Genomic DNA, 27,523 nt, shown 5'->3' with positions numbered 1-27,523 from the left:
TTCTTGAAGAATTTATAATCTAACAGAAATGGGGGAAGTCCTTTGAACAAGTAGAACCAGACCCAAAGGAGGGAAAGTCAATCTGGTCTATAACAAGGCATCTTAATATCAGTGCTTTGTTTTTGCAGGCATTTGAATTCCATAGATGTAATAGTTTTGATGGGCAGAATCACATTACATTAGAACGACTGTGCCTAGACCTGCCCCATCAGAATTGGAAGCACTTCACTGTGGTTTTCCATATGAGCGTGGCTTTACAGAAAGTTTCTCTGAGTTGTAGGAATTCAAACTAACAACTTCAGTGTGATGATCAAGGGAGCTATGCGCTCATCTCAAGCTCACGTAGCTCTTTCAAATTTAGGCCAAAAGTTCTCAGACAGTAAGTGTCTTCAGCAGACACAGAGTAGAGAATGCTTTGGAAAATATTCAGGAAGAGAGTCCAGCTTTTGACGTCTTAGAGTACCAACGGTTGGGTGAGCAGAGTGCCCAGGGCAGTGTGCCTCGGGGCCTTGGAGGGAGGAGTGCAGGGTGGTATCTTGGTGGCACGATCATAAGAAGAACTCAGCTGCTAACTCCACGGGAGAAAGATAGGCAATCTGCTTCCACAAAGATGGACAGCCTGGGAAACCGCACGAGGCAGCTCTGCTCTGCCCTGCAGAGCCCCCATGAGGCAGACTCAACCCGTTGGCAGTGGGTTTGTATGTCTTGTTTTCTTTGTCGGGTGCAGGAGTAATTATGAAGGGGATTTCCAAAGTCCATGAAAAGGTTTTCAAAGACAATGTAATGCTCCTTGAACATGTCGAAGGCACCTTGTTCACTGTGCTTCGACTCGCAAGACTGAATTTGGATTGTATGTCCAGCGAGGGAGAGGACAATCAGACTGTTAGACTCTCGAAACGGAAGGATTTTACTTTGACTGTTGTCTTAATAAAAGAGTATTGTTAATGCCTAACTTTAAAGGAGCCCTGGTGGTATAGAGTTAAGGCTTGGGCTGCTAACCCTAAGGTTGATGGTTTGAATCTACCCAGTCACTCTCGAGGGAGGAGGTCCTGGTACTCTGTTCCTGTCAACATTACAGCCAAGGGAACCCTATTGGGTGGGAGGCTGTCACATGGGAGTCGCTTTGAGTTAGAATCAACTCAGTAGCATCTAAGGATTAATTTAAGTTCTCAGTTTTTTAATAAGGATTAGAAAATCTTAGACCCCACCCCTATTAAGTGCTCAAAGTTAGAACCTCTTGTTTACTTGGCTTGCGGATGGGGGACGTAAGCAGAGATATTGCACAAACAAGTTGCTAATTACTCTCTCCGAAAGTGCCCAGCCATAAAGGCTAGATGGCCAACCATCAAGTAGCAAAGGGGGAGCACATATATGAATTGGTTTATGGCTAATGTGAACATCTTCAGAGCGATATTATATATATAAAATACAGTCCAGGCTTGGGACCTAGGACATGATCTAGTCTGTAGGAAAGTAAACCAGTTATGATATAGTGTGACGTGCTCTGAGAAGTGCCTGGCTTGGTATGAAAACAGAGGGTCAGGACCTCGGAGATAACCTTTCAAAGAGCTACCTCCTAATCATATTGATTCTATTTTATTTCTGTTGTATTTATTATTTCTTCTGGTGACTGTAGGCTTGTTTTGCTGTTCTTTTTTTATTTGTTGGAGACAGTGGGTTAAGGTATTGATTTTGGCTCTTTTTTTTAGATGTATGTATTGCTATAAAGTGTTCTCTGTGCTTTGCTTTTGCTCTGTCCCAAAGGTTTTGAATATTGTAGGGTTTTTTTAATTCTTGGTTGATTCAAAGAATTTAAAAATTCATTAAAAAAAATTTCTTCTGTTACCCAGTATTATTCAAGCCAGGTGTTACACAATTTCCATATACTTGATACCCCCTTAATCCCCCGCCCCACTGTTGATTGTCCTGTTACTGGTTATAATTTTATAATGCTGATCTGATAAAATGTTTAATATATTTTGTTGTTTTTAAATACATTGACCCAACATATGGTCTATTCTGCATAATGTTCCGTATGCACTGGAAAAGAATGTAGTGGTGGTGGTGTCAGGTGGAGTATTCAATATAAAGTGCATTGATTGTGTCTGTTTCATTCTGTCTTTATTGAGTTTTCTTCTAGTCTGCCCTTCATCAAAAGTAGTATATTAAAATTTCCTACTATTATAGTTGAATTATCTATTTCTTGCTTCGGATTTGTGAAGAATTTGATTTATGTCTTTTGAGGCTCTCTCATTGGATGCATGTTGCTGTTAGGTACCGTCATCAGTTCTGACTCGTGGCGACCCAATGTACAACAGAACAAAACACCTCCCAGTCCTGCATCATATTCACAATGGCTCTTACATGTGAGCCCATTGTTGCAGCCCCTGTGTCACCCCGTCTTTTCAAGGGCCTCCCTCTTTTTCACTACCCATCTACCAACTGTGATGTCCTTTTCCGGGGACTGGTCTCTCCTGATGACATGTCCAAAGTGTGAGTCAGAGTCTCACCATTCTTGCTTTTAAGGAACATGCTGGCGGTTCTTCTTCCACGACATTTGTTTGTTCTATTGGTGGTCCACGGTACTTTGATATGCTTTGCCAGCATCGTAATTCAAATGCATCCGTTCTTCAGTCTTCCTCATTCATTGTCCAACTTTCACATGCACATGAGGTAATTGAAAATACCATGGCCTCTCTCAGGCCATGGTATCTAGCAATACCTAGTGGGTGCTTAGATAATTTTTATGGATAGTTGAATTGTTTATATATAATATCCTTTCTTATTTCTTGTGTTGATTTTTGCCTTGAAGTCTATTTTATCAGGAATTAATATTGCCCCCCTGCTCTTTTATGATTGCTGTTAGACTAATTTTTTTGCCCATTCTTTTTAGTCTAGACTTGTCTTTGGGTCAAAGGTGTGTCTTGTAGACAGTGTATTGAGGATCTCTGCTTTCTTATTCATTCTACTACTCTTTCTCTTAACTGGAGAAAAATTGCATTTTCATTGGGTGTGGTTATTGATAGGGATGAGTTAATTCCTGTCATTTTACTGTGTGTGTGTGTGTTCAGGTGGTGGGGTCTGGTTTCCTATTTCCACGTAAGTTCCCATTTTGCGTTCTTTTTGTGTGTGTGTATTTCCCATCTACTTCATTGCTTTTGTTTTACATTGTACTAAATCTTCATGATTCTTCTTTTGCTTTTTAATTTTGATGAGATTTAAACTTTTTTTTGAGATACCTTGTAATTTCTTATATATATCCACCAACATTTTTTTAACATTTTAAATAGTTTTATTGGCATATACTTCACATATCCTACAATGTAGTCATTCAATCCCATTAATATTTGCGCAGCCATCAACACAAATGTTTCAGAACATTTTCTTCCCACACTCATTGTTAGTTACCCATTTCCCCCAGCCTCCCCCAGGCCATTAGCAATCCCATTCCTATCTCTCTAGATTAACCTAACCCGGGTTTCATATACAGACAATCATACAGAACACAAACATGAAGCAGACAAACAAACAATATCTACAACAATGATTAGTCAACAAACCTCAATCAAAAAGAATGCAGAAAATATTAAAAATGGAAACACTTTAAAATGGCTGAAAAGGAAGAGCAAATGATAAGGTATTTCATTGTAACCTAGCACATCTGCTCTAATAAACTTTTTTTTAATTAATTTATTTATTTACATTTTATTAGGGGCTCATACAACTCTTATCACAATCCATACATATACATACATCAATTGTATAAAGCACATCCGTACATGCTTTGCCCTAATCATTTTCTTTTTTTTTTAATCTTTTTATTGGTGCTCATAAGGCTCTTATCACAATCTGTACATACATCACATGAGCAAAGCACCTTATATATTCGTTGCACTCGTCACTCTCATAATTCACCTTCCACTTGGGTTCCTGGAATCAGCTCGGTTTCCCTTTTTTTCCCCCCTTTCCCCTCCCTCCCCGATCCCACCCCTGGTCCCTTGATAGTTTATAAATAATTATTATATCTTATCTTACACTCCCCGGCGTCTCCCCTCACCCGCCTCCCCCTTGACAATCTCCCAGAGAGGAGGTTACACATAGATCTCCGAGATCGGTTCTCCCTTTCTACATGCCCTTCCCTCCTGGTGTCGCCACTCCCACCGCTGGTGTTGAAGGGTTCGTCTGTCCTAGATTCCCTGTGCCTCCAGATCCCCACTGCACCGCTGTACATCCTCTGGTACAACCAGGTCCGCAAGGCAAGGTAGGATTGGGGTCATGATGATTGGGAGGAGAGGAAGCGTTCAGGAACTAGAGGAAGGTTTTGAGTTTCATTGTTGTTACACTGAACCCTGTGTGGCCCATCTCCTCCTCACTACCCCTCTGGAAGGGGTGTTCAGCTCTCTACAGGTGGGCATTGGGTCCCCATCATGCACTCCCCCTTTTTCACGGTGATGTGATTCTCACCACCACCCCATCTTTGATGTTGGAGACCTGGTCTCCTCTGTCCTTCATGGTCACCTATGTTGGTGTGCTGCTTCCGTGTGGGCTCGGTTGCTTCTGGGCTAGATGGCCGCTTGTTTGCTTTCAAGCCTTTAAGTCCCCAGACGCTATATCTCTCAGTAGCCGGGCACCATCCGCCTTCTTCACCACACTTGCTTATGCACACTTTCGTCTTCAGCCATTATGTGAGGAAGGTGATCACACAATGATTGTTTTTGTTCTTTTGTATCTGCTACATGGTCCATTCAACACCTTGTGTTCGCTTAGGCCGTGTGCTTCTTCTCTGTGGGCTTTGTTGCTTCTGAGCTAGATGGCCGCTTATTTGCCTTCAAGCCTTTAAGACCCCAGACGCTATATCATTTTTTGATAGCCGGGCACCATCAGCTTTCTTCACCACATTTGCTTACACACACGGCTGTCTTCAGTGATCATGTCGGGAAGATGGGTATCCTGCAATGGCTGCTTAGCAGGGCGAGGTGCTATTGTATTGGGGGATTATGCATGAGGAGGCCCAATGTCCATCTGCTACCCTACTACTGAACCTATAAATATATATTGCCCCCATAAACATAAATCTATTGCCCCCATAAACATAAATATATTTACATATGTACATGTCTGTATTTAGGGTTCTCTGTATGCACTTTGCCTCCTACTCCTTTCCTCTATTTCCTTTCGCTTTCCTCCCGACCCATTACCATGTTTGGCCTTCATTCTGGATTCAGTAGTTCCTCTCAGTTACCTTGCTCTTGGTCACTCCCTTCCAGTCCTCCCCTCCCCTCCCTCCTCTGGTTTAGAACCATTCGCTGTTCCCTTGTTCCTGTGTTGGGCGACACCTCCTCCCTTCCCCTACCTCCCACGCTCTCATGTCCCTCCAGGACCGTTGGTCCTGTTGTTTTCTTCTCTCATTATTTGTCCAGCCTATCTTGTCTAGGTGGACCTGCTGACATAGTAATATGTGCATACAAATGGATATGACTTTGACTGCACCGAAGTGGCCCATAAGAACATGGCTTTGACAGAAGCAACATCGACACGCTGATAAGCAGAAAAGCCACTAACATACAAAATTTACAAGGTAAAAAACAAAACAAATTAAAAAAGACTAAGCAAAAAGATAGCAAATATTGAAAGAAAAATTGCTAGTAGTTCAAGGTACTTTCATTGGCCTTTAGACCATCCTTTATACTCCCTCGGGCTCCCTTTGCTCTGCTTCCTCCGCTGCTCCATTGCACGCCCCCAGTGTTTGCCTCAGTGTGGCGGGGTCAGCTCAGTCGCCCATCCCCCCTTATGTCTCAGGTCCACCAACATTTTAAACGGTCTGCTCAGTCTTGGAATTGACTTGACTACTCTTCCATTAGGAAGTTCTTTGACTATGCTAGTTCTGCTATTTTTCTTTGTAATGATTATCTTTCACAAGGTGATATATATATATATATATATATATATGACTGGCTCCTTATTTTCAGTCTTACAGGTTTGTTTTACTTTAGATCTGTCTATCTCTGGGTTAACTTCTGGGTAGTGTGGTCATGTATGTTCATGTCTGTTTCCTGCTGTTGTTGGTTCTCTGAAGAAATCCTTTTTAAAAAAATAATTTTATTGGGGCTCATACAACTCTTATCACAATCCATACATCTATCGTGTCAAGCACATTTGTACATTTGTTGCTGTCATCATTCTCAAAACATTTGCTCTCCACTTAAGCCTCTGGCATTAACTCATTTTTCCCCTCTTCCCCTTCCCTCATGAACCCTTGATAATTTACAAATTATTATTTTGTCCTATCTTGCACTGTCCAACATCGCCTTTTACCCACCTTTCTGTTGTCTGTCCCCCAGGGAGTGGGTTATATGTAGATCCTTGTAATCTGTTCCCCCTTTCCAACCCACCCTCTCTCCACCCTCCCGGTATCGCCACTCACACTACTGGTCCTGAAGGGATCATCGCCCTGGATTCCCTGTGTTTGAAGAAATGCTTTTAGTGCTTCCTGTTAGGCAGGTCTGGCTTTTATGGCTTCCTTTCATTTCTTTTTATTTGGGAATGTTTTCATCTTAATGTTATATTTTAGGGATAGCTTTGCTGGGGATATAATTGATGGTTAATTTTTTTTCTCACAATATTTTATGTGTCATTCCATTACCTTCTTGCCTGCATGGTTTTTGCTGAAAAAATCAGAGCTTAATCTTAAATGAATCTCCTTTGTAGGGAAGTTTTCATTTTTCCCAAGATGCTTTTGAGATTCTTTTCTTGTCTATTATGGTATGTCTTTGTAAATTCCTTTTGGGGTCTATCCTGTTTCAGGTTTGGCCAGTTTTATGAATGTGTATATTACTAGCTCCCCCCCCTTCCCAATCTGAAATACCAATATGTGAGGATGCATTGAGTAATTCATAGGCTTTCTTCATTTCTGTTTCATTTTGTTCCTCATTTAAAAAATCTCACTATTCTTGTCTTTCATTGATAAAATTCTACTTTTTTTGATCCTTTGAATGTATTATCTATGTATGACATCTCAGTATTAATTTTCTGGATTTCTCTTTGTTACTGTTGTATAGTTTTTAATTTGTTTTGTCAGTTTGTTCTTAGTCGTGTTTTCCTAAATTCTTCTAAAGTTTTATCTATTTTTTTCAGTGTGCAATTTTCTCACTCTTTCTTCTAAGCTAATGAATGCGCCAAATTATCATTCTTTTGAGTTTCTTAGCAGGTAGTTTCAATATTATTTCTTCTCCAGGAAGGTTTCCTGGCTGTGTATTTGTAGACAATTTGGTTACTTTTTGAGCCACTCTGCCTTATTTCTTTTTATTTTAGTTTTTTATTTATTTCCTGATGTGGACTGAAGTTGCCTTTGTCTCCAGGACATTGAGGGGATGCTGTATTTGTAGTTAATTGGTGCTTGCATGCTGTCTGTTTTGTTTTTAGATCCTTATCACCTTGCTCCTGGTGGGTGTGACAGAGAATGGGACCATGCGCACAGTTTTCTGTTCATTGTTCATATGCTGCAGTTGAGGATGAGTTTGGCTGTCATTAGCCGTTGCCTATTGTTGATCAAATGGTACAAGAATATTTAGTGACCCTTGCCTTGTGGATGGAGCTCCAGGAGATATAAGTGAGGCTGGGCAATGTGGGTACACTTGTTCTTTCTCACCAGGTGAAACAAGGAAAAGAGAGGGAAATAACAGCAAAATTAAAGGAAATGATCAGGGAAACAAATGGGGAAAAATTAAGGAAACAACAGCTAGAGGGGGGAAAAGAACTTACTAACTAGTATCAAAAACAGAAAGGAAAATAAAAACAGGGGGAGAGAAAAAAATGTATATAGTAGCCAATGTATAGTGAGGGTGGTGAGAAAGGAAAAAAAAGAATTAAAAATAAAAAGAGAAAGAGAGAAACAAGTGTAAAGAAAACCTATTTTAAATAAAGGGAAGAAAAACAAAGGGCAGAGAAAGAGAACAGAATAAGGAACAGGAAATATAAATAAATGAGTAGAGAAGCTTTGAGAAAGGCCCCCAAAAGGAGAGAACTGTGGAGGCCAGGATATCTATATAAGGTGGAGCCCTATGCACCAAAGAAGTTGGGGGTGAGAGTGGGGGTGCCCAGTCTACAAGACCAGGCCTCAACTCAGGCAGAGCAGGCACTGTGCAGTAGGGGGATTAAATGTGCCAGCTGCTAGGGGGATGAGGGTTGGGGCAGACCACCCTAAACCAGGAGGGTGTAGGGAACAAGGATAGGGGTGACCTTTCTGGTCACTACCTGCCATTGTGGGCTTTTGTGCTGAGTGGGTGATGAGAACCACTTGTCAGGGTGTTGTCCCCCATTGCCTGCTGCTGTAGAAGTCCAACTTGGCTGCGCTGTGTTAGACCAGCTGACAGCTTACCCATCTTGTTTGTCTCCTTTCTTTTCATCTTTATTCAACTTCTCATTCTAATCCCCTTCTGTGTCCGTTCCTCTGATGCTGGGGGTTCCAGGAATATTTTCTCTATCTGTTGTAGAGGGTGCGGGTAGCATGTCTGTCTAAGCCACAATTTTGCCAGAAGTCCATAGTCTTGTGGTTGTTTTTTTTTTTTTTTGACTTTTTGTGAATTGGGTGAAGGTTTACAATGCAAATCAGTTTTTCATTGGACAGTTTGTAACACGTTTTGTTTCATGCCATGAATTGCAATCCTTTTGGTATGATATCACTTCTCTCACTTCCTCAACTCTCAACTCACTGCCAGTCCAGTCGATGTTGACTCATAGCATCCCCACAGGACAGGGTAGAACTGGGCCTGTGAGTTTTCGAGACTGTACTGTTAATGGAAGAAGAAAGCCCCATCTTTCTTCCATGGAACCGCTAGTGGTTTCAAACTGCTGACCTTGTGGATCAAAACCCACCTTGTAATCAATATACCACCCCTGCCTCCCAGTGTTCCCTGTTGATTGGTCTGGTATTTTCTTTGTGGATTGTTTTTATCTCTGAATAGATTTCTGTAATTAATTTAAGTTTTATTCTTATTCTCTCCTTTTTGCATTAGCTTTTAGTAGGTTGAATTTTCTGTTATCATAAAATTTTTGGTATTCTTTATTTTAAGCTTTTGCTCTATCTATATATATACTTTTTCCCTTCCAGATATTTTTCCCATTAATCTTCCCAGCATCTACCCATTATCTTTTCAAAGAGTCAGCTTTTACCTTTGAAGTGGTATCTTGTTTTAAAATTTCACTAATTTCTGATTTTGTATTTTTTTATTTCCTGTATTCTAAGGATGATTCAATTTTCTTTTGTGTGATATTAAGATGAAATTTTTAGCCCGCTAATTTTCAATCTTTAAATTTCCCTCTGAATTGTTATTTTTATTTGTTTTCTACTTTTTAAATCATTGCGACAGTATGTCTGATATATTTGGACATTTGTGTAACTCTTAATTCTACATGTAAGTACTACAATATTGAGTTCAACTTAAGAAAAAGTAGGATCTCAATTAAACTACATAGAGCATTATATAAATGAATATTTTACTTATATTAAAACGGTCTAGGTTGCATATATAAAAAGCTTCTCCTAGAATATGAAACTCCTTTTAGTAGGATATGATCTGATAGTGCCACCTATTGTTAAGTAGGAGTTATTGCTTCTTGGCGCACATTGGGATTTTCAGGAATGCTACAGTCCGTCTTCCATATTATCATGGATATTATCACTTATTTGGTCACTGAGTCAAAACCAGGTGTTTGGGGACTATACAAAGGATACTTAGTTTATGATTAACGTGGGTCAATTTATTGGAGTTCTTGCTTATTACTTCTCAGCAAAGTTTAAAAACCAAACTCACTGCCTTTGGATTAATTTTGCCTTCTAACAACCCAAGAGGACAGGTCAGACTGCCTCTGGAGTTTTCCAAGACTGTAACTCATTGTGGGAGTAGAATGCCTTCTCTTTCTCCTGCAGAGTGGCTGGTAGTCTTGAACTCCTAGCTATGGGGTTAGCAGCCCGGCATTTAACCACCGTGCCACCTGTGCGCCTCCTCTTTATCTCGCAGTTCTACTGCTCCTTATCAGAGTCGCATCAGCAGATTTTGTGCAATATTCTTAACAATTCAGGATTTTAAAGTAAAACCAGACAATTGTGCTTGCATACCTTATTGGATTATTGTTTTAAAATTCCCAAATTGGTCGAGTGTGACTATACAAAGAATGGTGGATTAAACTAGTATTTAAATTGACAGTCTCATTGGTAGTTGAAAGAGTCCTAGACAACTGGTTCAGTGTGTTGTTTCAGTGTGTTGGACTCATTGACTATCCAAATATGCATAGTACTATATTGGATGTAGAAATAATTTAGGGGGAAGCCTGCATGTACATAATAATATAGTTACCTTCTAGGAGTTTCATTTCTTAAAGGAAAGAAAATTGGAAACTAGATTATTATAATACACAAGGAGAGCATGAGCCTTAGATCCCCTGAGTTTAAATACTAGGATTACCACGTGCTCCTTTTGTGACCTTGAGTCCAACAACTGTATCATCTCTGAGCCGCAGTTTCTGCACCAGTAAGTGAAAATGACTATAGTACCGACCTCTTGGGATTAAGGAGGCGCCTTGGTGTGAGGAGTCCTGGTGCCGTACTGGTTACGCATTGGGCTGTGATCAACAAGGTTAGTACTTAGAAACCACCAGACACTGCACAAGAGCAAGACGGGCTTCCTATTCCTGTAAAGAGTCATGGTCTTGGAAACCCACAGGGGCAGTTCTGCCCTGTCCTCTCGGGTCGTTATGAGGCGGCATGGACTCAGTGGCAGTGAGTTTGGTTTTTTCATTTGCTTGTTTGGTGGCCTAGTGGGTTACATGTTGGGCTGTTAACTACCAGGTCGGCAATTCTATACCACCAGCCTCTCCAAGGGAGAAGGATGTGGCTTTCACTGCTTCCATGAAGGTGTCCAGTCTCTGAAACCGAAATGGGCAGGTCTAAATTCGAACCTGTCCTACAGGGTCGCTAGGGTTATGGGATTATTATAAAGTGTAAATAAAATAATTCTTTTAAAGCAGTTAGCATCTGGGACATAGTAAACACTCAATAAGCACCTATTTTTCTCACATCACTGACTAAGCTGTAGTGAATGATTTCACCACAAGTGAAATTGATGATTCCCTTGTGAAATTGTTCACTACTGATAAATTAAAAACTCCCGGCCTTTGAGTTGATTCTGACTCATGGACACCCCGTAAGACAGGGTGGAACTGCCCTGGGTGTTCTGAGACTGTCCCTTCTTTGGGGAGTAGAAACCTCAATGTCCTCTCGTGGAATGGCAGTGGGGGCCATGTGACCTTGCAGTTAGCATCCACCAGGACTGGCAAACACAAGTAGGCGAATGCTTACCTTGCTTACTGGTCCTCTGTCCCTATCAGGTAGTGCAACTTTGCAGAGATCTTGATTCTGTGGGAAGGGGTTGTGGGCTGTGAGGTAGACAAGTGCCAGCCATCCTAGAAGCAGGATCTTTGATATAGTCAAGAGCTGTGAAATTGTCTAGTGAGAAAGCATAGTTACACCCATGGTTACCTTGCGTAATGGGCAATCCAATATTGTTTGAGCCTCAGTAGCTAATACATTTTTACTGAAGAAGCTTACTATATTTGATTTAAATGTTCAAAATGTTTAGTCTGTGTTACTGAGAATTGAGCTTAAGTTTGCTGGGTGAAAAGAACAAGGTCTTTAAAAAATCATTTTATTGGGGCTCATACAACTCTTATCACAATCCATACATACATCAATTGAGTAAAACACCCTTATATATTCATTGCCCTCGTCATTCTCAAAATTTGCCTTCCGCTTGGGTTCCTGGAATCAGCTCATTTTCCTTTTTTCCCTCCCCTTCTCTCCGTGTTTCCCCCTCGTTCGTGAACCCTTAATAATCTATAAATTATTATTATCTTATCAGAACAAGGTCTTTAGGCTTTCTACTTCTGATTCTTTCAACTCTCAAGTTTAGGTTCTCTCATCTGGAAAAGAAGGTTGTTTTTGAGTAGAGCATAGAACACACATAGAGCCATTCTTGCCACCTGTAGGCGAATAGAGCACAAAGTTAATTCTCCCTTTCAGTAAAAACAAATGATAAATTAACATGCACATAGTTCTAGAATTTTACTTTATACTTCCACTGAAAGAAAATAAAAAAAATAATTCCCCTTTATGTTTGAAAGACTGCTGGAATTTGAGAAGGATGCAAAGAAATTGTAACATTCTTAAATATATTAAGGAGATTAGATGCGAATATGTAGTCATTTCATTTTTTTCCCATTTGAACATAATTCACGCAATAGTGTTTCCATGTGACTACTGATGAATGATACCAAATGCCATTTTTAGGAGTTGAAAGCAAAGAATATATATATTGTCACAGGACCTCGCACTCTCCCCCCTTGCTGTCCTTTCCTGTCCGCTGTCATAAAGATCAGTCCATTTCTGGTTCATTCTAAATTTTTTTGGTATCTGTCAGCACCATGGCCAAAGCTGTGGTTGTACCCAGACTTGCTCAAGGATCAGAGGGCGGGTGCCAGGGCCCGTGCGCCCGGAGGAGCCTGGTGCTTGCACCCAGTACTCAAGCCCCAGCCTTTGAGTCTTCTGACCATATATGGAGGATTTCCGAGGCTGTCAGTCTTTCTGGGAGCACGCAGCCACCTCTTAGTCTTGGACTGACTGGTGGGCTTGACCCACAGTCCAACACTTACTGGACAGCACAGCGTGGAGATACTTTAAAATAGTTTAATGCTCTGCTCAATAGTCTATTGACAGCCCAAGCGTCACAGTTACCCATTCTAACTCAAGACTGTCTTCTGATCAAACACTAGTTTAAACTTCTGTGTATGATGGTGAACATGACTCTCCCCTCCTCACGCCTCCCCCCATGACCTCCGGGGCTCCTCTCTGTCAGCATATGTCACCTTGTGTCCTTGTCCTTTTCAGTCTTTTCCACTTTACTGGCTCCTTTTGTGAACCAGCACCACTCCCTAATTCTCTATCTTCCTTCTGCCCTGATTCCTCTCTTCTTTTTCTAATGCGCCTCCCACCCTCAGCTTCTGCGCGCAGGCCCCTCGGTGGCTGTGTGTGTGGACGGGCTCCTGCTGAGTGGGGGGTCACAGGGCAAGAGTGGACCCTGCGCTGCAAATGTACTGCAATTATACAAACGCTGCCAGGCATTCAGATGTGACCAGCCAACCGGCACTCTGCTATTAGTGATTCCTCCCTTTTCTAACTGACCCGCCGCACTTGCTTTCTTCTTCCTTGAGGCCACGGAACACGAGTACGCTGGCATTGGGCAGACACGTTCTCAGTCTGACTCAAACGCTGGATTCACGCGTGTCACCGACTGAGGCACGCTCCCGGGCCGCCCTGGAGCTCAGTTTCCCTGTGCCTGGAATGGGGACATGGCTACTTGTCGTCACTGTCACACAAGGCAGGGTGTTTCTGCAGCACGGGGAGGCCGGCGCAGGGAAGCTGTCAGCCAGGCACTCAGCTGTTCTGAGGTCTCTTGCCTGCTTCGGCATTGCTTCCAGTATTCGCTTATCTGCTTGCCTCCTTCCATCCCCCTCCTCTCCTCGCCCCTCCCCCAGCGCCATCCGCTCCTCTTTTTCCCCCACAAGTCTGTCTGGCTGGCATCTTTCCCCTTCGCCCCACATACAAACGTGTTTCATAAATTGGGGGAACTCTGGGTCGGCGGGCCAAGGAGAGAGGATTCGTGGAGGCACTAGGTTACTACTGACTTGCTGCACTCCAAGGAAACCTGAGCCGACCCCGCCCCCAGGGTCCACCGGCCCCGCCCCCAGGGCCCACCCGGCCCCGCCCCCAGGCCCCACCCGGCCCTTCCGCGGCGCCGCCCCTTTAAATAGAAGTCGCCCCGCCCCCGCCCCTCGCCGCCCCGCCCCCGCCCCTCGCCTCGCCGCCCGCGTCAGTTGGGCCTGGGCCTGACGAGAGACCCCTGACAGCCTCCATCGCGCCGCCGGTGCCCGAAACCCGCCGTCCCGCCCGGTGACGGGGCCCTTGTGAGTCCTCCGTCCAATCGCCCGCTCCCTCGAAGCCCCTGCCCAGCTGCCGCCCGCGTGGCCGCGGCTCGTGCTCCCAGCCGCCGTGTGGCCTCGCCAGCGGTGCGAAGACACCAGGCCGCGTCCGCCCAGCTTCCGCCTCGCTTTGCGCTTCCCGCGCACAGTGCTTCGAAAGCCTTTCGTTAAGACAAAACCCAACCAAAAGATGGGGGGTGCGGGGATTATTTCAGGATCACGAGGGAAGTATTTCCCGCGCTCACGGAAGGGTATTATAGAACACGCGTTTTGTTGTACGATCTTTCCATGTTGGTTGCGTCAGAGCGCCGGCCTTTCCCCTTGCTGCCCCGTCGCCGCTGCTGGTCCGGAGGGACCTAAATTGCCAGCGATTCCCCGTTGGAGGTTAGCTGCCTCGACCCCAACCCGAGCCTCGTGCTCGTCGCCGCCTCGGGAAATGGGGCTCTGGGCGCCTTAGAAATGGCGGCCTGCCCGTGCCCCGCAGCCCCTCATTCCAAGGCTGCCTTGCTCGCTCTCGGGCACGCTTGCTCGGAGGCTCGGACTCGCACAGCGGCCGCCCGGCCCTGCCCGGCCTCCCAACCGCTGCTCGTGTCCGCTGCACGACTCAAACGCACCCCGATACACCTAGACCCCGGGGTTCTAAGAGCTTGGAATTTTCCCGCAAACTTTTTGAAGCGCCCTCCTTTATGCTGGCTCATAACTGTTAAATAAAATTCCATTTAAATGCTGGCAAAAGTACTTATTCAATGATAAGCGTTCTAAAATTTAAAATACTTCAGGCCGCAGGGTCGGTTTTAATTACTCTAAGAATTCATGTAGGACTATAATTTTAAAGCCATTTGAATTCTAAAACAAGCAGTTAACCAACTTAAAATTAGAAAAAGCCATCCCAGAATTTCAGAGCGAACTTTCTATAAAAAGCTGTGGATTGAGCCATTTTATTTAAATGGAGGTGAGTCGAAAGGATAATGGACAAGGAAACTTCGAAATCTTTTATACTTAAATCTATAGATTTATGCATATCAATGATTTGAATAACAACAATTTTTTCTTAGTGTAAAAGAAAATGTTTAATGGTTAGCAGAGAAATGTGCTTTTTGCCTAACCATTTTTTAAAATTTTATTTTTTAAATGAGAGCTCTTACAGATCTTGTAACAATCCATATTTCAATTAGACCAAGCATAATTTTATGCTACTACCATCCACTTCAGTACGTTTTCTATCTTCTTGAACTCTTTGATATCAGTTCCTCTCTTATCACTTCCCTCCCTGACCTTATCCCCACAAACCCTTATTATTATATACTTGTTATTAGCTGTATCTTACCCCATCCAATGTATATCAGTTCACCTGCAATTCAGTTATTCGTTCCCCTTGAGTGGGGCTATATGATCTTCATTGTTCCCTCTTTACCCCTTCACTTCCCTTACTCTCCTGGCATCATTACTCCCATAACTATTTCTGAAGGGTCTTCTGTTTTAGCTTCATGCATTGTGTGCTCTTACTTATGCAGTTGAACATGCACAGGTTAATGAGGTGAAACAAAGGCCATAATAGTAAAGGGAGGAAATATTAAAGAACTAGAGGATAGTTATGTGTTTTATCAGTGCTACACCACTACCTAGATTTATTCTTTCCATGTGGCCCTTCTATGAGGAACTGTCCAATTATCTTACAGGTGGGTTTGGGGTCTCCACTTTCTTTGCCCATGCTCCTTCACGTCAATTTGATTGCTTGTTTTTGAACTTTTGATACCTATTCCCATCGACATCTCCTGATGTCACAGGCTGGAGTGCTTCCTCCAAGTGGCCTTTGTTGATTCCCTGCTAGATGGCCGTTTGTTTAACTTCAAGCCTTTAAGATGTGAAGTTTCCGTATCTTTTAATAGCCAGGAACTATGTTTTTTAAGAGCCTGGCTTCATCAGCTTTCTTCACATTTGCTTATGCACTCATCGTCAGCAATCATGTAGGGAATGTGAGCATTGTACAGTGACACATTAGAATAAATCGTTATTGTACTGAGGTCCAAAGTATGCTTTCATATTGAATTTACATATGTATGCATACATGGACAAATATACCCAACTTTTACATATAATTTACATATATTCATATCTATATTAATCTTTTTCTTTTCCTCCTGCCTCACTATCATGTTTAGCCATCTTTCACCTCTCAGTAGTTCCTCTCAGATACATTTCAATTGATGAAACATGACCAGGAACTCTGCATGTACACCCCCACCATGCACCCCCAAATGTTGGTCCCATTCGGTGTTGCCTTTGGATTGCTTCTCCTACCAATCTTACATAGATAGATTCCAAAAGAGAAAAAGAAAGACCACACGAATAGTTCTGAGCCTAACCGTTTTCCTGATCCAGAGTAGCTGGGTATCACTGTTCAACAGCAAGCGGGACCCGTTGTAATTCATCAGCCCATTCCCCTTCTCTCTGAGGGTTCCAGGTCCTGGGACCCGCCTGCCCAACAGCACTTACCCTTCCAGTCCTCTGCATTTGTGACCAAAAACATATTTCTCCTACAAGTCCCCATCGCTTTTCCTGCAGTCAGGTATGGAGTGCCGCTGTGACACCTTTAGATTTTCAGCTCAGCCCCCTGGTGAGTGCCAAACGCTGCACCCCCAAGTCAGAAGTCTACAATTGGGGTTCCTCAGGGACTCCGTGGCTTTGTTCCCATTGCTAGGCTGTTGCACTCCCCTCTTGGTTTGCCTCCATGTGGGCGAGTCAGACCTGCCTAGCCATTATTTGAAGGCAATTTTTTCCTGATATTTTTTCTGATATTTAAAACTTCATTTTTGATTTGTAGATGTCTAAAGTGTTTGTAAGTTTTATAATAAAGTCATTTTAGGATAGCAAGGAACTAAGAAAGTATTTGATTACTAATGGACAAAATAACATTTGATTTTTATAACTAGAATTCGATAGAAAGGTTTTTTAAGATCATTGAAATAATTTACTTAGATTTTAGTTGACACTGATGGACAATCAAGAGTTGTTAAAATAGCTTATTTTTTAGAATTGACTGACCATTTTAAAAAGTTACCTTTTAATTAATTAGGACTTAAGATGCATAAATAAATACCCCACTGAGCTGTTAATTAGCAATACTCGAATAAGATAAATCCCAATTATAACATTAAATCATTTTATTTACCTCCCTTTTTTGTATTATGATTTGCCTAGCTCTCTGAGTATTGATGCTGGTGGCAACTTATACTAGTTTGAAAGTGCTTTTTACATACACTGGCACATTTGGATCCTGGGAAAGTAGGTAAGGCAAATATTTTTCAACCTTATTTTATAAATGATTAAGTTGAGGTCAGGATGTTATTTTTAGAAACAAAATTAGGTAAGCAGACTAGATCCTCAATCTTTTAACTCCAGATTTTATCATATTTATGCTTATAATAGATAAGGAGCCCTGTTGGCGCTATGCGGTAGGCATGGGACTGCTCACTAACAAATCTGCGCTCTCCAGGAGAAAGATGAGGCTGGCTGTTCCCATCAGATTGTCAGCCTCAGAGACACAGCGGGCAGCCCTACTCTCGCCTGTTGGGGCTACGAGTCAGAATCCACTAGAATCTAGTGATGACTAGATGGCAGTGGGCTTGGTTTGGGTTTGGAGCACATATAAGTACTCAGTATATATTAATTACCATAAATGTATTATAATATATAATTACTGTGGTCTCATTAAAGGTTAGTAAGGCATCTTAATGCTCAAAGAAACTTGTGAAAGAAGTTTCCCATAGGCATTGGATAAAGGATTTTTTAAAGTATCTGGTAGTTGTCATGTATGTGATCATACTACATATATAAATGTAATTATTTCTATACATATATTTTCAAATATATAATTGTAGTACTTAATGTATATAATTATAGTACTTAATGTATATGTGTGTATGTGTTTATTTAGTTGAAATCATACTTTATTGGATTTTTTAAAAATCCGTTAATAGAGTCTTTCTTGTCTGAGGAAAGAAGGTTTTCTAGACGAATGTCTGTCTAGTGGCAGGATTATTCCGCTAATACAGCAGATATGCTGTTATATTTTATTAACGCATAATGTACTTGTTTGAGGTTACTCTTCAGTGCTGTGCCTTAGTCTTTAAGGCGGGTTAGTCTGACTAGTTTAATTTCATGAAGTGGTTAGAATTGATTACATCTCCTTACATCTTTTGTAATCTAACGAGTTATGTCTGGTAATGTTACAATTCTTACTGATCTCAAAGTTGCTTTTAATGTAACATTTCCCTTCTGGCATTCTTTGAGGGCCCTTGTGTTTTTTAAGGCTCTCAGGCAGATCACAACCAACACCAAAGTTGTGGTTACAGGGGTACTTGAAGATTAAAAACATAACAAATTTGGGTGAAACTATTTTATTCTGTTCTTTGGCTACACATACAAAAATAACAATTTTTGATTACTCATCTAATAAGTTGTTTTAGCCTCGCCCTTAAAACACTCTCAAGTTGTACATTTTTAAAATGATTTTTCACAATTATATTTACTTTACTGTTTATACAGCAAGCCATTCACCAGTTCAGTAGCTTCTGCTTGTCCCAGTTAGTGACATTGACCCTGTTCTTTGACATGTACAACAGTCCTCACCTGAGTTGTGTCCCCCCCTCTCCGTTAACATAAATGAAGGTCCCCTAGCTGTCCAAGGAGCCCTATAGCTTTGAAAATTAGTCTTGGATTCTTGGATTTTATACCATGATAAGATCATGCTTTCACCTGAATAGGTGATGACTTTAGACTGACAGTGTAATGAGACCTAATTTTGCTTTTGTTTAACATGCAAAAGATCATTTAATAGAAAATTATTTTGAGTCATGGGAGAACCCAAAGTAAAGTTGTATATTTAGGCAAGGGAAAATAGATTTTAAGAAGGACTATAAAGGAGCTTTAAGGTCGTGCTGGGTTAAAACAATGGCATTTAGAACAAATCCCTGGGAAAAACTTGGTTATTGTTTTGCTTTTAATTTTCTTTAATCTTCATTTTTCTGGGTATAATTATAAATTTTTAGGGGATGCTGACTCCCTGTTTCTTCTGTAGTCATTTAGGGGTGAATTTTTTGAACATTTTAACTTCTGGGCAAAAAAGACCAAAGGTCTCAAAACAGTTCTGTTGTATACACTCAGCCCTGATAAGGCTTATTATTTGATTTATACTTTTATCCATCAGTGCTAATCTTGCCTTCTTTTAATACAAGAAACACTGCGCAAAGTTGCACACTTGAGGATGGAAAGGATAGACAGACAGCGATAGTGCAAAACAAAGCGACCCACCCCCCCCCCCCCCCCCCCCGTTTCATGATCCCTTGTATCTGCTTGTCCCCAAATAGTGATCATTGGAGAGCCTCTGTCTGTCAAGGCTTCTGTCCTTAGCAACTGGCAGACCTAGGAGCCCCTCAAATGCCTGCACATGTGGAGAGGGAGACAGAAGTCAGATATTCTAGAGGTTCTGAGATCTGAGGGGGCGAAGCCCGCATGCAAAGTCAAAACGCTGCTTCCTGAGGAGAAAGGAACAACAACAACAAAAAATCGGGGTTTCTGAGGTGAGAGAGAATCAGTGTTTTCGTTAAATGAAATGATATTCTTGGCCTTCCATGCTCCAGATTTTTAGCGTAAAGAAAAAATGTGGTTTTTAATTTCTTCATTAATAGCACCTCCCCCCAAACAAACAAAAAAGACCCAAAACTCTGCCAAAAGATCTGATTGTCTTGTCAGAAACAGTCTCAGCAGCGAGTGCCTTTTCCGCTGTGTAGCGATGCTATTGAATGCGGTGGTCTAGGAGACACTGGCAGCAGACAGGCTATGTCAAAGGTCCTTCCAGCTTTTGTTCTCTGAAAGAATCACTGAGCAAAGCTACGGGTGGTTTTGCTTCAAAGCCTCTCTGACTTTGTTGGTAACTGCTGCCTCTGCCACGACTTTGACTGGTAGAGGATGCCTTGAGGTGGGTCAGGTCAAGGACACAGCAAAGAAGTACAGCAAGCAAACCCTGAGGAGATGCAGCTACTGCACAGAACCGTCTCTCTCCATTTCTGACCTTTAGAAATAGAGGTTTCATATGCTTCATCAGATTTTTCTGTAGGTAGTTGCTCAGACTTCCACAGAATGAACTTCCAGACCCTCCTGTGTCCACGTAGATGCTGATCATTTGCTACTTTTCCCACACAGCATGTTTAACAGATGCAGAAGCATGTTGCGCTGAAAATGCTGTTCATATATTTTTATCCACTTTTAAAAAACAAACCTTTTTTTATATGTCAACATGATGTTAAGAATATGATGAATTCTGACAATCTTAAGAATGATGAACTATGTTTAGTGAAAGAACTAAACTGACATTTACTGAGCAATCCTTTCTGGATTCCAATTTTACCTTTTAAAATTGACCAAGCAATGCTAACTAGTGAGCAGTTACACATTTGTCAGTTCCATTATATTTGAAATGATGGCTATTGACTACCGGAAAGGGAAGATTGTAAGGGGGTAGAGTTTAAGAGTTCTAAATGTATTTCTGATCTTAGGCTTGAAGAGAGAATTTAGTTTCGACCTTGGAAATCATTTTATTACAGAAAAATATTGACAATTTAAATTTTAGTGAATGTGCCTACATCAATATTTAACATTTTAAAATAATTTTTATTCTATCTTAGTTTTCAAGATAAGCACATTAAACACACAAAACATTTCTGTAACATGGTGGTGCACTTTTGAGGATTGACCACAAGGTGGCAGGATTGTAATTTTGTAGGTTCTTTTTGCTTTGTTGCACAGCAAACCATTGAGTGTTTAAAATCAGTTTTCTGTAAGGTCAGCTGTTAAACATTTTATTATGTTGTAACTTTTCTGATGGAAAACTGCATTCCACGCTCCCCTGAATTCCTGAGCAGGAGATGATCATCGTAACCTTTATGCAGGAGTGTTGGAATACTAGTTTGGGACTGGGATTAAGATGGAACAATAGATCAACAGTCGGTAATGGGGCAGGTACTAAGGATAGCTTCCTGCAGAGATGCTGGAACTCGTGTTCTTAAAAACTGCGCCTGATGTCAGCTTGCCTTTTGCTTGTCTGCACTTCGTTGCAATTGCAGGTGAGCCCAGCGCTGGTGCATTACATTGCCAAATTAAATAGCTAGCCAAGGCAGAAACGGTGTTTTCTGGGAGGAAAACAACGCAAAGGCCGTTCTTGCAGAGTGACACCAAACCATTATGTTCTCGTTGCATAGTGTTCTCCAGAACATTTGAAACAAAGGAAGAGCAACTTCAGGACATTTTTTCTTGAATAATGTTTTAGAGCCTGACTGTGCGTGCCTGGGTTAATGTTAATCCTATGAGATGGGACCAGGCACGATCTGTGAAGCTGCATGGAGGTTGGTACATTGGAAAGCTGCTCCATGGCAGTTGTACCTTCATTGGCGTGCCTTTATTTGTCAGCCTTTTGAGTTTGAAGGAGTCCAGCTGGTGTTGTGGGTCATGTGTTGAGCTGTTAAACCACAAGGTCAACGGTTCAAGCCCACTAGGCACCCTGCAGGAGAAGGATGAGGCTCTCTGCTCTCATAAAGATTGGAAAACTCAGAATCCCAAAGGGGCGGTGCTTGTCTGCTCTACAGGGTCAGAAACAAAATGATGGTAGTGGGTTTGGGGGTTTGAGCGCCTTAGTTTGTCCACTTGTGGATGCAACTTTAATTTTCTTTCCCTTCCTGTATAATTGCAGGTCTAGATTTGTTTTTTGAATCTGTGAAGAAAGCCTGGGCCGGACAGAGAGGTCTTTGCGTTTGTGCTCTTCTTTACTTGTATACTTTTCTAACCGTTGGAGACATAGTTATGTAAGAATTCGTTGAACTGAATTTCAGAAGGAATCATTTCAGTGCAATAGCTGAGCTGTGTCAAGAGAGAGGCAGGGAGTCAGCCCAAGATCCACCAGCAGTCCTGTTTCTGGATCTCAAATGTTCGTCCCCTTACACTAGGCTGCAGAAGTCAGCATTGATGAGATTCCTCCTCCTCCTCCTCCTTCATTCAGCCCTCCCCAAGTAATTGAGCACTTTTATACAAGTGCCTTAGAAGCAGGGGAGGTGACTGATAAATGACTTCCACCTGAAATGGTTATTACAGCAGAAGCGCTTCATCTCTTCTTACCAGTTCTCCTTGGGAGAACATTTTCTGTTTCACCTAAGAGATGAGTAAATGATGCTTTCATGATTAAAATATATGGATAAACTTCCCTAGTTTATAATTTCTAAAGAAGTTTACATTTACTTTCTGTCAAGATACCATATATTTAAAAAATTAAAAAATCTTACTGAATATCTATAAACTAGTTTTTCAAGTTACAAAAGACGCAGGCATTCAGTCGGTCCAAGCCTATCCTATTGCCTTCGTGAAGCATTTTTGTGCAACTGTATACTCTGAAATAAAATTACCTCTAAACTTTGAAATTCTCTGAAAGAGGCAAGAGTTCAGCTGTGCTAAGAACACCCTCCTACATGTTCTGTAAAAATTGAAGAACTGTTAGAAAAAAAAATATCTCTCTAGAAGCAGTACCAAATTAGAACATTTAACTTTAAAATAGCCAGAATTTTCTTGAGGGTTTAAATAATTAGCACAAAAATTAAATATTTTTTCACTTTAAGTCATTTTTATGACGATATAGTGGACTATAGAATGCACTCTAACTGTAATTCTTTCAAAATAAGTTGGCAATAGAGTCGGTTAGTTATAGAGCTGGAATACCAGTTTACAGATTGGGGGTTTATCCTGTAGCTTCACCTCATCGCAACTGCAGAGGACAGACTAGAACCGCCACTGGGCCTTTTCAGGAGTAGAATGCCTCGTTGTTGTTTTTCTCCTGTAGAGTGGCATCCTGATGGTTTCCAACTGCTGGCCTTATGGTTAGCAGCCCCCCATGTAACCCACTATATCCCCAAGGCTCCCTTTTTATTCTGTATGTGGTCTGTAGTCATTAAAGGACTTCTAATTGGATGGAGGAGGAGTCCTGTGGCATAGTGGGTTATGTCTTGGGCTGCTAACTGCAGGCAGGGTAGGTGGTTCGAACTCACCATCTGTTCTACGGGAGGGCGAAATGAGGCTTTCTGCTCCTATTAAGAGTTGCACCTACAGAAACCTGAGGTGGTAGTTCTACCCTACCTTATAGAGTCACTCTGAGTCAGAATCATTGTATCTCGGTGGAATGGGATGGAGTGCCTGGGTAATACAAATTATTAATGTGCTCAGCTAGGCACATAGGAAGAAAGGCAACTACCTTTAAAAATCAGTCATTTAAACCTTTGTGGAAGGCAGTTCTTCTCTGACACATAAGAAGTTGCCATGAGTTGGGATTGTCTTGAAGGCAACTGTTTTAATTGAATGGGGGCTAGGCAGTCAACATTTTAAGGAACTTGACCTGGAGGCACTATGCAGGATTGGTTGGGATAGGTAGAAGTTGGGCCAGATGGGCCGTTTGGGATGAGTGGCAGTCAAGTAGAAGTCGTATGATGCAGGCATGGAGTCAGATTGTAGCAGCAGGCATGGAGAAAGAGCAGAGCTGAAATTGGGGAAGAATTGATAAGGCATAGTAATTTGCTAGCAAGGGTAAGATAAAAATATGTAAGATTTGTATTTTTGTCAGAGACAGAAGGCTTAGGCCTGAGCTATCTCCCTGGAAATGATTACTGTACATTTAGAGCATTAGCAATACCTCATACGAAAGGCAGTAATACCACTTGAGCATAAAGTTTGAAAGCAGAAGACATTGTCGATTATGAGTTTTATTTCAAAGACTGCTATGCTGGATAGCAACTTTAAACACCCCACAGTCTGTTGTTATTCTTGCTAGGTGCCCTCATAGTAACCCGACCTACATAGAACGGAACCCAGCCTGGCCCCGTGCCGTCCTCACAGTGACTATTAGCTGGAGCTCAGTGTTGCAGCCACTGTGTCAGTCCATCTTGTGGAGGAGCTGCCTCTTTTATTTATTTTTTTTTCTGGCTCTGTATTTTATCAAAAATAATGTCCTTCTTTCAGGAACTGGCCCCTCTTCCCAGCAAGTCCAAAGTATGTGAGACAAAATCTTTTTTTAAAAATCATTTTATTGGGGGCATGTACAACTCTTATCACAATCCATATATCCATCCATTGTGTCAAGCCCATTTGTACATTTGTTGCTCTTGTCATTTTCCAAAACAATGATCTATATATAACCCCTTCCCAGGGGAATGGACAACAGAAAAGTGGGTGAAGGGAGCCATCGGTCAGTGTAAGACATAAAAAATAATAGTTGATAAATGATCAAGGCTTCATGAGAGAGAGGGGGGAGGGAGGGGTAAAATGAGACGCTAATACCAAGGGCTCAAGTAGAAAGAAAATTTTTTGAGACAAAGTCTTTCTAGCCTAACTTCTAAGGAGCATTTGACTTCACTTCTTCCAACATAGATTTGTTCATTCTTCTGGCAATCTGGAATATTCAATATTCATCACCGATGTCATAATTCAGAGACGTAAATTCTTTCCTAATCTTTCATACTCATTGCCCAGCACTCACATGCATGTGAGCTGATTGAAAATGTCATGGCTTGGGTCCAACAGGCCTTAGCCCTCAAAATGACATCTTTGCTCTTTAACACCTTACACAGAGGTCTTGTGCAGATTTGCCCAGTGCAGTACCATGAACTTGCTGCTGCTTCCATGAACATTGATTGTGGATCCAAGTAAAGTGAGATCCTTGACAACTTCAGTCTTTTTTTCTGTTTTTATCATCATGTTGTCTATGGGTTCACTTGTGAGGAATTTTGTTTTATTTACATTGAGGTATAATCCATATTGAAGACTGCCCTTTGAAATGTTCCTGTCAGCTCTTTGCCTTTACCATTTCTTTAATCACTTTAGCCTCTGGGTTCAAGAGCAAATTTCAAGAGTATTTTTTCATATCCACTTTGACCGCCCCCTGCCCCCACAGACTGTTATCTCACAACTAACTTAGTCTTTGATCACTATTTTTCAATGCATCGAATCTATTCTTGAGAGGGTCTCTAAATTCAGGTGGGATATACTCAAGATTGCACTTTGACTCTGGTAAACTTACTTTAATTTTCTTCAGCTTCAATCTGAACTTATATATGAACAATTGATTACCCCACATTTGGCTCCTGGCCTTGTTATGGCGGGTATTGAGTAGTTTCTGCATTGTGTCTTTTAACAGAAGTAGTCAGTTTGATTCCTGTGTATTTCAGCTAGACTGACCTATAGTTGGTGTTGCTGGAAAATGTTTTTGCAGTGAACAAGTTGTTGGTTTCATAAAATTCTATTATGCAAGCTCCAGCATCACTTCTACCACTAAGCCATATTTTCCAACTACTGATCTCTCTTTATACCCAACTTTTGCATTTCAATCACCTGTAGGCATGAATGCGCCTTGAGGGTATGCTTGATTAACTTTAGGCAACAACCGGTAGAATTCTTCATCATTGGCTTTAGTGGCTTGTCTATACGTTTGAATAATAGCCACTATTCAGTATAATATTAGTCTTTCTTGTAGGCATATGGATATTATCCTATCACAAACAATAATGTACTTTCAAGATAGATCTTGAAGTCGTTATTTTTGACATTGAATGTAAGACCGTTGCTGGTTAGTAAGCCAGACAACTATTCACACGGCCAGTGCCACTCCGTTTCAGTTCACTACCGCTCGGGTTAGCCACCTTTGTGTAGCTTCCAACACGAGAGGTTCACCTTCCAACACTAATTCAAACAATATTCTGCTTCTACTTAGAAGAGTTTTCATTAGCTAACTTTTCAGAAGCAGGTCCACGTGTGCCCTTTTCCTACTCTATTTCAGTCTAGGAAGCTCTGCTGAAACCTGTCCTCCACTGGGGCCCCTTCTGCTAGTGAAGATGCTAGTGGCCTAGCTTGCCGACATCACAGCAGCACGGAAGCAGCCACCACAGTACAAGTAATGAGCATACGGTGTTAGTCACATAAGTTAGTGACTCCCAAATGCTTTATGTATGTGGCTATTTCAAAACATTTGGTTTGCTGTGGCTGGGGAGAGTTTTTAAATAAAGCAGAATGCCATGTTGCTACCTTCAGGTTGGATCTTGGCTCTACCACTTACCGCGGCCAAGTTACTTACCTGTGCCTCAGTTTGCCATCAGCGTTGCTGCAGAAGCTAAATAAGATGATCCATGAACATGCTTCACAGATTGCCTAAGATGTAAATATTGAATAAATGCTAGCAGCTATTCTTTTCTTCTTTCAGTTCATTGACGGTTCTAATTCATAGGCTATTGGGCTCAGGAATTCGTATTTTTAAAATATTCCCTCCTATAACTCTGATCATTAAGTTCGATAACTCGTTTTTTTAAAATACTTTCATAATTTGTTTTTATTGCTGTTGAGAATATACACAACAATTTAGAAGCACTGGTCACATCCTTCAAGTTGTGTGTCCATTCATATCCCCATTTTTTTGAGTTGCACCTTACCGGTAACATCAGTACAAACTTACTCTCCCCCCACCCCCAATTTCTTATTTTTTGAGTGACTGTTAACCGTTTCATCCCACACAGCTAGATCTTAAAGAGCACAATACTTAGGGCAGAGATTCTTTACTAGTCAACATAGACTGTTGGCTGGCAATGAGAGGACTTGAAGGACTATTTGGGGTTTAAGGTTCAAGTTTTAAAGATTGCCGACTATTTGGGGTTTAAGGTTCAAGTGTTACAGATTGCCTCCAGGCAATAGTTCCAGGGGTTCATCCACCCTCCTTGGCTCCAGAAAGTCTGGAGTACATGAGAATATGAACTCCTATTTGGCATTTCCCCTTTATGATCTGAATTCTCCCATGGCCTCTTAGATCAAAATGATCAGTAATGGTAGCTGAGTACCATCTAGTTCTCTGGTCTAATGGCAGAGGGGGCAGTTGTTCGTGGAGGCATTTAGTATACATTTCATTTCCTCTTCCTCTTGGTTCTTTTTCTTTTGTTGCTCGAGGCCAATAGAAGCCAATTTGTACCTGGAGTGGCTTTTTGAAAGCTTTCAAAACCCCTGGCACTAGGAATGAACTGGGAGGTAGAACGGAAGCACTAAAGATATTAGACTAACTGGGAAGTCTCAAACTGTGATCCTAGTGTTCCAGAACAAGGAATCAAATTCTGAGGCATTTGTACATAAGCAGTCTCATTAGTTCCTCCTTCTCTGTCATTAGAAGCACCTACTACACTTTCCCAACTCAGCTTTTTACCACTGTCCATCTTATTGGCAGCACTTGCATTATAACCCACTCTCTTCTTACATAAAACATTGCTGTTATTGGGAACCATCAAGTTGGTTCTGACCCATCGTGACCTGATGTACAACAGAACCGAACACTGGCCGGTCCTGTACCATCCTCAGTCATGTTTCTATGCTTGGTTACACAGCTGTTAATCACAAGCTCAGCCGTTTGAAACCACCAGCTGCTCTG

The 27,523-nt window shown here is 41.6% G+C and overlaps 1 protein-coding gene across 2 annotated transcripts in view; it reads left to right on the top strand.

The window, feature by feature from the left end:
* Positions 1 to 27,523, top strand: part of TSC22D1 (TSC22 domain family member 1) — a 130,694-nt gene that overhangs the window by 77,643 nt on the left and 25,528 nt on the right. The window contains exon 1 of one of the 2 annotated variants that reach the window (XM_075563045.1): positions 13,993 to 14,016. The exons of the other annotated variant lie outside the window; for it this stretch is intronic. The gene's annotated coding sequence lies outside the window, so the exon portion shown is untranslated. Of the gene's footprint in view, positions 1 to 13,992; positions 14,017 to 27,523 lie in introns of those variants that run through there. 2 annotated transcript variants of the gene reach the window in all.

Source organism: Tenrec ecaudatus, chromosome 11 (assembly GCF_050624435.1).
Source record: "Tenrec ecaudatus isolate mTenEca1 chromosome 11, mTenEca1.hap1, whole genome shotgun sequence".
Classification (NCBI taxonomy): Eukaryota; Metazoa; Chordata; class Mammalia; order Afrosoricida; family Tenrecidae; genus Tenrec; species Tenrec ecaudatus.
This window is presented reverse-complemented; position numbering and strand designations above follow the sequence as displayed.